This window comes from Oncorhynchus nerka, linkage group LG6 (genome assembly GCF_034236695.1).
Source record: "Oncorhynchus nerka isolate Pitt River linkage group LG6, Oner_Uvic_2.0, whole genome shotgun sequence".
NCBI classification, from domain to species: domain Eukaryota; kingdom Metazoa; phylum Chordata; class Actinopteri; order Salmoniformes; family Salmonidae; genus Oncorhynchus; species Oncorhynchus nerka.
In genome coordinates, this window is record NC_088401.1 from 816,088 (window position 1) to 824,842 (window position 8,755).

Consider the following 8,755-nt stretch of genomic DNA (forward strand, 5'->3'; position numbering starts at 1 on the left):
CAATGATGGCCCTCTTGAAGCATGTGGGAACAGCAGACTGGGATAAGGATGGATTGAATATGTAGGCAGTGTATTAACCATGGGGTCATTACATTAATATTACAACATTACATAACTAAGGGGATATTCAACTCAGATAAGACATGAGTGTTACAGTGCCTTGCAAAAGTATTCAGACCCCTTGGATATCTTCAAATTGTTTTGCCCTGCAAAGTGGGAATGAAATGGATGCCATGGTCATGTCAACCATTTACGCAAAATACTCTTGTCAAATTGGAAGAAAAAAAACATTTACATACAGAACCAGTCAAGAGTTTGGACACATCTACTCATTCAAGTGTTTTTTCTTTATTTTTACTATTTTCTAGATAGTAAAATAATGGTGAAGACATCAAAACTATTAAATAACACATATGGCTCCATATAGTAACCAAAAAAGTGTTAAACAAATCCAAATATATTTTATATTTGAGATTCTTCAAAGTAGCCACCCTTTGCCTTCATGACAGCTTTGTACACGCTTGGCATTCTCTCAACCAGCTTCATGAGGTAGACAACTGGAATGCATTTCAATTATCAGGTGTGCCTTGTTAAGTTAATGTGTGGAATTTAGGTAGGGGTGGTATACAGAAGATGGCCCTATTTGCTAAAAGACCAAGCCCTATGATGAAAACCATCTGTCAGTATGTCAGTAGTGTATCTATGATGAAACTGGCTTTCATGAGGACCGCAACAGGAAAGGAAGATCCAGAGTTACCTCTGCTGCAGCGGATAAATCCATTAGTTAACCTCAGAAATTGCAGCCCAAATAATCAGAGTTCAAGTTAGACACACATGTCAACGTCAACTGTTCAGAAGCGTAAATCGTGTTTGAATTTCTGCAAAGAAACAATTACTAAAGGACACCAATTGTCACACCCTGATCTGTTTCACCTGTCTTTGTGCTTGTCTCCACCCCTCTCCAGGTGTTGTCCATCTTCCTCATTATCCCCAATGTATTTATACACGTGTTCTCTGTTTGTCTGTTGCCAGTTCGCCTTGTCATGTCTTTCGAGCGTGTTTTCCCGTCTCCCTGCTTTCTCAAGTTCTGTTTCCCCGGTTCTGACCATTCTGCCTGTCCTGACCCCCAGCCTGCCTGCCACTCTGACCCGTTTACAAACCTCTGCCTGTCCTGACCCCCAGCCTGCCTGCTGTTCTGTACCTTATTGACTCTGCCCTGGATTACGGACCTCTGCCTTTGACCTGTCTTTTGCCTGCCCCCTGTTTGGGTCAATATATATCTGTTACTCTAGCTTTCTGCATCTGGGTCTTATCCTTAGTTCTGATACCAATAAGAAGAGACTTGCTTGGGCCAAGAAACACAAGTAATGGACATTAGACCAGTGGAAATCTGTCCTTTGATTTGACGAGTCCAAATTTGAGATATTTGGTTACAACCGCCGTGTCTTTGTGAGACGCAGAGTAGGTGAACGGATGATCTCCGCATGTGTAGTTCCCACCGTGAAGCACGGAGGAGGTGTGATGCTGTGGGGGTGCTTTGCTGGTGACACTGTGATTTATTTAGAATTCAAGGCACACTTAACCAGCATGGCTACCACAGCGTTCTGCAGCCATATGCCATCCCATCTGGTTTGCGCTCAGTGGAACTATCATTTGTTTTTCAACAGGACAATGATTCAACAAACCTCCAGGCTGTGTAAGGGCTATTTGACCAAGAAGGAGAGTGATGGAGTGCTGCATCAGATGACATGGACTCCACAATCACCCGACCTCAACCAAATTGAGATGGCTTGGGTTGAGTTGGAACACAGAGTGATGGAAAAGCAGCCAACAAGTGCTCAGCCTATGTGGGAACCCCTTCAAGACTGTTGGCAAAGCATTCCAAGTGAAGCTAGTTGAGAGAATGCCAAGAGTGTCCAAAGCTGTCAAAGGCAAAGGGTGGCTACGTTGAAGAATCTAAAATATAAAACATTTAACACTTTTTTTTGTTACTACATGATTCCATGTCTAATTTCACAATTTTGATGTCCTCACCATTTTTCTACAATGTAGAAAATCGTTTTTTTTTTTTTTAAGAAACCCTTGAATGAGTAGGTGTGTCCAAACGTTTGACTGGTACAGTATATCATTCCAATATAGCCATTGCGTAAGTAGTCAGCCTCTTTGTATAGGCAAGCCTAAAATTAGTTCAACAGTAAAATGTGGCTTAACAAATCACATTTGGACTCATGGACTCACTCTTTGTGAAATAATATGGGTTGACATTATTTTTTGAATGACTTACCCTTCCTCTGTCCCCCATACATTCAACATCTGTAAGGTCCCTCAGTCAAGTATTGAATTATAAGCACAGATTACAAGGACCAGGGAGCTTTTTTGAAAATCTCGTAAAGAAGGGCTGTGATTGGTAGATGGGTAACAATAACAAATCAGACATGGAATCTATTTAAGCATGCTCAACTTAATGTATTATACTGTAATGTATTAAACCCAAACACATCAAAGATAATCTTCCTAAATGAAACTGCTTAGGGATGTTTACCATGAGGCCATTGGTGATTTTTAAAACAACTAGAGTTCAAAGGTTGTGATAGGAGAAAATTGAGGATGGATCAACAACATAGTAGTGACTCCACAATAAATCACCTAAACAAGAGAGAAAAGAATACAAATATACAGAATAAACATATTGTACGCAACAAGGCACGAAAGTAAGTAGTGCAAAAAAAGAGACACTTTTTGGGCTAAATGCAAAGCCTTTACAAGGCCATATATACAATCGAGTTGCTTACCGGTGAATGTTCCTGAGTGGCCAAGTTACAGTTTTGACTTAAATCCGCTTGAAAATATATGGCAGGACTTGGAAATTGCTGTCTAGCCACGATCCCCAACATCTTGACAGAGCTTGAAGTATTTTAAAAAGAATAAATGGGCAAATATTGCACATTCCAGGTGTGGAAAGCTCTTGGAGACTTACCCAGAAAGACTCAACTGTAATCGATGCCAAAAGTGTTTTTAACATATTGACTCAGGGAGCTCAATACTTATATTTTAGTTATTTGATTTTTCTTCCACGGACAGTATTTTGTGAAGAGAGTTGACCATTTTAATCCCACTTTGTAACGCAATAAAATGTGAAGAAATCCAAGGCCAAGGGCTCAACACTTTTGCAAGGCACTGTATCTCTGTAAATGTGACATTAATGAGACAACACACCCAGGCCTGCTGCCTCAACATGGACAGACAGGTTCATCATTAGTTTGCTGACCACCTCTTATTTTCTAGCAAAGGTAACACTTCTACTATGAAGAGCCGTTGGACTCCAGTGTATGGAGAATAACCATGGTCTGATCTCAGTGGTGTTAGGCTGCCCCCTGTTGGTATAATAAACACTACAGCCTGCCAATGCCAAGACAACAAATCAACAGATGGAAACTATTTAAAAGATGCACTGTGCAGAAAATCGCTCTGTCATTTCCTGGTTTGTTAAAATTCTAACTGCTTTAAAATATATTTTCCATAAGCAAAAATTTTGTTTTTTCAGCTGTTTGAAGCTGGTGGACAAAACCTAAAGTAAAATAAAATGGGAAGCATAGAATTAGCGCACACAGAACATTTACATTTACATTTAAGTCATTTAGCAGACGCTCTTATCCAGAGCGACTTACAAATTGGTGCGTTCACCTTAAGACATCCAGTGGAACAGCCACTTTACAATAGTGCATCTAAATCTTTTAAGGGGGGGGTGAGAAGGATTACTTTATCCTATCCTAGGTATTCCTGAAAGAGGTGGGGTTTCAGGTGTCTCCGGAAGGTGGTGATTGACTCCGCTGTCCTGGCGTCGTGAGGGAGTTTGTTCCACCATTGGGGGGCCAGAGCAGCGAACAGTTTTGACTGGGCTGCGCGGGAACTGTACTTCCTCAGTGGTAGGGAGGCGAGCAGGCCAGAGGTGGATGAACGCAGTGCCCTTGTTTGGGTGTAGGGCCTGATCAGAGCCTGGAGGTACTGAGGTGCCGTTCCCCTCACAGCTCCGTAGGCAAGCACCATGGTCTTGTAGCGGATGCGAGCTTCAACTGGAAGCCAGTGGAGAGAGCGGAGGAGCGGGGTGACGTGAGAGAACTTGGGAAGGTTGAACACCAGACGGGCTGCGGCGTTCTGGATGAGTTGTAGGGGTTTAATGGCACAGGCAGGGAGCCCAGCCAACAGCGAGTTGCAGTAATCCAGACGGGAGATGAAAAGTGCCTGGATTAGGACCTGCGCCGCTTCCTGTGTGAGGCAGGGTCGTACTCTGCGGATGTTGTAGAGCATGAACCTACAGGAACGGGCCACCGCCTTGATGTTAGTTGAGAACGACAGGGTGTTGTCCAGGATCACGCCAAGGTTCTTAGCGCTCTGGGAGGAGGACACAGTGGAGTTGTCAACCGTGATGGCGAGATCATGGAACGGGCAGTCCTTCCCCGGGAGGAAGAGCAGCTCCGTCTTGCCGAGGTTCAGCTTGAGGTGGTGATCCGTCATCAGCCAACGAGAGTGTAATGGTGGCAGTGGTGGGTAGTATATGGGGCTTTGGTGACAAAACGGATGGCACTGTGATAGGCCAAGGTTCTTAGCGCTCTGGGAGAACAGATCTACCGCTACTTAGACTTTAAATGTCAATGACAGATCTATAACTGACATTTCTATGTGCATTTTGTCAGGTCACCCATCACACAATTCTTGATTTAATTTTGTCTTTACTAAATAACGTGTCAAATTTGTTTTGATTTAGAATGGATCATCATCATGCACCTTGAAACAGGCAGTGGGAGAAAATACATGTAATCTATGCACTTAAATAGCAGATGAACACGTTTCCTGTGGTTTATTTTCATACCAGCCAGGTAGGCTATATTTCTGTTGTACAGATAAGCAATGTGCTTAATATTAGGAAAGTTAAGAAATAAGTATAGTAGGCCTAGCCTATAGAAAGCTGATGGGATCCTCCTCTTTTTAATAGAAGCCATCACTCTGTTTTCTCATGCAATTGCAAAGCCTATATAAATGTTGCGCAACATGTTGTGCAACATGAGCTCAAGGGCTCTGCCACCCCCCGTGCTTCATGGTTGGGATGGTATTCTTCGGCTTGCAAGCCTCCCCCTTTTTCCTCCAAACATGAGCGGTATGACGGCTGCGTGGTCCCATGGTGTTTATACTTGCGTACTATTGTTGGTACAGATGAACAGGCGTTTGGAAATCGCTCCCAAGAATGAACCAGACTTGTGGAGGTCTACAATTTATTTTCTGAGGTCTTCGCTGATTTCTTTTGGCACTGAGTTTGAAGGTAGGCCTTGAAACAGATATACAGGTATACCTCCAACTGACTAAAATTATGTAAATTCAGAAGCTTCTAAAGCCATTACATAATTTTCTGTAATTTTGTATGTAAATTTATGGCCCACTGGAATTGTGATAAGTGAAATAATCTCTCTGTAAACAATTCTTTGAAAAATGACTTGTGTCATGCACAGAGTAGATGTCCTAACAGACTTGCCAAAACTGTAGTTTGTTAACAAGAAATTTGTAGAGTGGCTGAAAAAAAAGTTAATTAATCCAACCTAAGTCTTTGTAAACTTCTGACTTCAACTGTAGGCGTACAGGGGCCCATTATCAGCAACCATCACTCCTGTGTTCCAATGGCACATTGTGTTAGCTAATCCATGTTTATAAGGCAAATTGATCATTATTTAGCACAGCTGAAAACTGTTGTCTTGCTTAAAGGAGCAATAAAACTGGCCTTCTTTAGACTAGTTGAGTATCTGGAGCATCAGCACTTGTGGATTCGATTGCAAGTTCAAAATGGCCAGAAACAAAGAACTTTCTTTTGAAACTCGTAAATCTATTCTTGTCCTGATAAATGAAGGCTATTCCATGCGAGAAATTACAACGTACAACGCCATGTACAACTCCCTTCACAGAACAACGCAAACTGGCTCTAACAAGAATCGAAAAAGGAGTAGGAGGCCCTGGTGCACAACTGAGCAAGAGGACAAGTACATTATAGTGTCTAGTTTGAGAAACAGACACCTCAAGTCCTCAACTGGCAGCTTCATTAAATATTAACTGCAAAACAACAGTCTCAACATCAACAGTGAAGAGGCGACTCCGGGATGCTGGCCTTCTAGGCAGAGTTCCTCTGTCCAGTCTCAACGTCAACAGTGAAGAGGCGACTCCGGGATGCTGGCCTTCTAGGCAGAGTTCCTCTGTCCAGTCTCAATGTCAACAGTGAAGAGGTGACTCCAGGATGCTGGCCTTCTAGGCAGAGTTCTTCTGTCCAGTCTCAACGTCAACAGTGAAGAGGTTAATCCGGGATGCTGGCCTTCTAGGCAGAGTTCCTCTGTCCAGTCTCAACGTCAACAGTGAAGAGGTTAATCCGGGATGCCTTCTAGGCAGAGTTCCTCTGTCCAGTCTCAACAGTGAAGTGGTGATTCCGGAATGCTGGCCTTCTAGGCAGAGTTCCTCTGTCCAGTCTCAACATCAACAGTGAAGAGGTGACTCCGGGATGCTGGCCTTCTAGGCAGAGTTCCTCTGTCCAGTGTCTGTTCTTTTGCCCATCTTAATATTTTATTTTTTATTGGCCAGTCTGGCTAGAAGGCCAGCATCCCGTTTCAAAAATAAGGACATTTCTAAGTGACCCCCAACTTTTGAACAGTAGTGTTCATACCCCAACCAGAAGCCATGGATTACAGGCAACATTAACACTAAAGGGTAGAGCTACCGCTTTCAAGGTATGGGACTCTAACCCGGAAGCTTATACGAAATCCTGCTATGCCCTCCGACGAACCATCTAACAGGCAAAAAGCACCAATACAGGACTGAGATTGAATCGTACTACACCGAATCCAACGCTCGTCGGATGTGGCAGGGTCTGCAAACTATTACAGACAACAAAGGAAATCACAGACGCAAGCTGCCCAGTGACACGAGCCTACCAGACGAGCTAAATCCCTTCTATGCTCGCTTCGAGGCAAGCAACACCGAGGCATGCATGAGCGCATCAGCTGCTCCAGACGACTGGGTGATCACGCTCTCCGTAGCCAACGCGAGTAAGACCTTTAAACAGGTCAACATTCACAAGGCCGCTAAGCCAGACGGATTACCAAGACATGTGCTCCGGGCATGTGCTGACCAACTATCAAGTGTCTTCACTGACATTTTCAACATGTCCCTGACTGAGTCTTTGAAATGCTTTGAAAGGCTGGTCATGGCTCACATTAACACCATTATCCCAAAAACCCTAAACCCACTCCAATTTTCATACCGCTCAAACAGATCCACAGATGATGCAATCTCTATTGCACTCCACACAGCCCTTTCACACCTGGACAAAAGGAACACCTACATGAGAATGCATTGACTACAACTCAAGAGTTCAACACCATAGTGCCCTCAAAGCTCATCACTAAGCTAAGGATCCTGGGACTAAACACCTTCCTCTGCAACTGGATCCTGGACTTCCTGACTAGCCGCCCCCAGGTGGTAAGGGTAGAGAACAAAAGATCTGCCTGTTGATCCTCAACACTGAGGCCCCTCAGGGGTGCGTGCTTAGTCCCCTCCTGTACTCCCTGTTCACCCACGACTGCGTGGCCAAGCACAACTCTAACACCATCATTAAGTTTTCTGACAACATAACAGTGGTAGGACTGATCACCGACAATGATGAGACAGCCTATAGGGAGGAGGTCAGAGAACTGGCAGTGTGGTACCAGGACAACAACTCCTCCCGCAATGTGAGCAAGACAAAGGAGCTGATTGTGGACTACAGGATGAGGGCCGAACATGCCACCATTCACATCGACAGGGCTGTAGTGGAGTGTCGAGAGTTTCAAGTTCCTTGGTGTTCACATCACCAACAAGGTCCAAACACACCAAGACCTACGTGAAGAGGGCACGACAATGCTTTTTCCCCCTCAGGAGACTGAAAAGATTTGCCATGGGTCCCCAGATCCTCAAAAGGTTCTACAGCTGCACCATCGAGAGCATCCTGACCGGTTGCATCACTGCCTGGTATGGCAACTGCTATGCATCTGACCGTAAAGCGCCACAGAGGGTAGTGCATACGGACCAGTACGTCACTGGGGCCAAGCTTCCTGACATCCAGGACCTATTGACTAGTCGGTGTAAGAGGAAGGCCCAATTTTTTGTCATAGACTTTTCTCTCATGCAAAAAAAATGCAAATTAATTACTTAAAAATCATACAATGTGATTATCTGGATTTTTGTTTTAGATTCCATCTCTCAAAGTTGAAGTGTACCTATGATAAAAATTACAGACCTCTACATGCTTTGTAAGTAGGAAAACCTGCAAAATCGGCTGTGTATCAAATACTTGTTCTCCCCACTGTAACTATTAAAAAGGCCCAGTGCACTACTTTTGTGAAAAAATATGTAGTTTAAAAAAAAACATTTCGGTTAGGGATTTTTTCCTAAACATTAACAAACCCAATTTAATTTTAAAATGTACACCCCTTATCTTTGGTGGTTAATGTGGTTTGTTCCAATTGAACTCAAGTCTGAATCCCAAATGGCACTCTATACCCTTCATAGTGTACTACTTTGGACCAAAGACCTATAGGCCCTGCTCAAAAGTAGTGCACTATATATGGAATATGGTGCCAATTGGAATGCAAGATTCTCTATTACACATCAGGTAAACATGTTCTTCTATTAGCTACATGCTGGATGAATGAGGTAAACATGTTCTTCTATTAGCTACATGCTG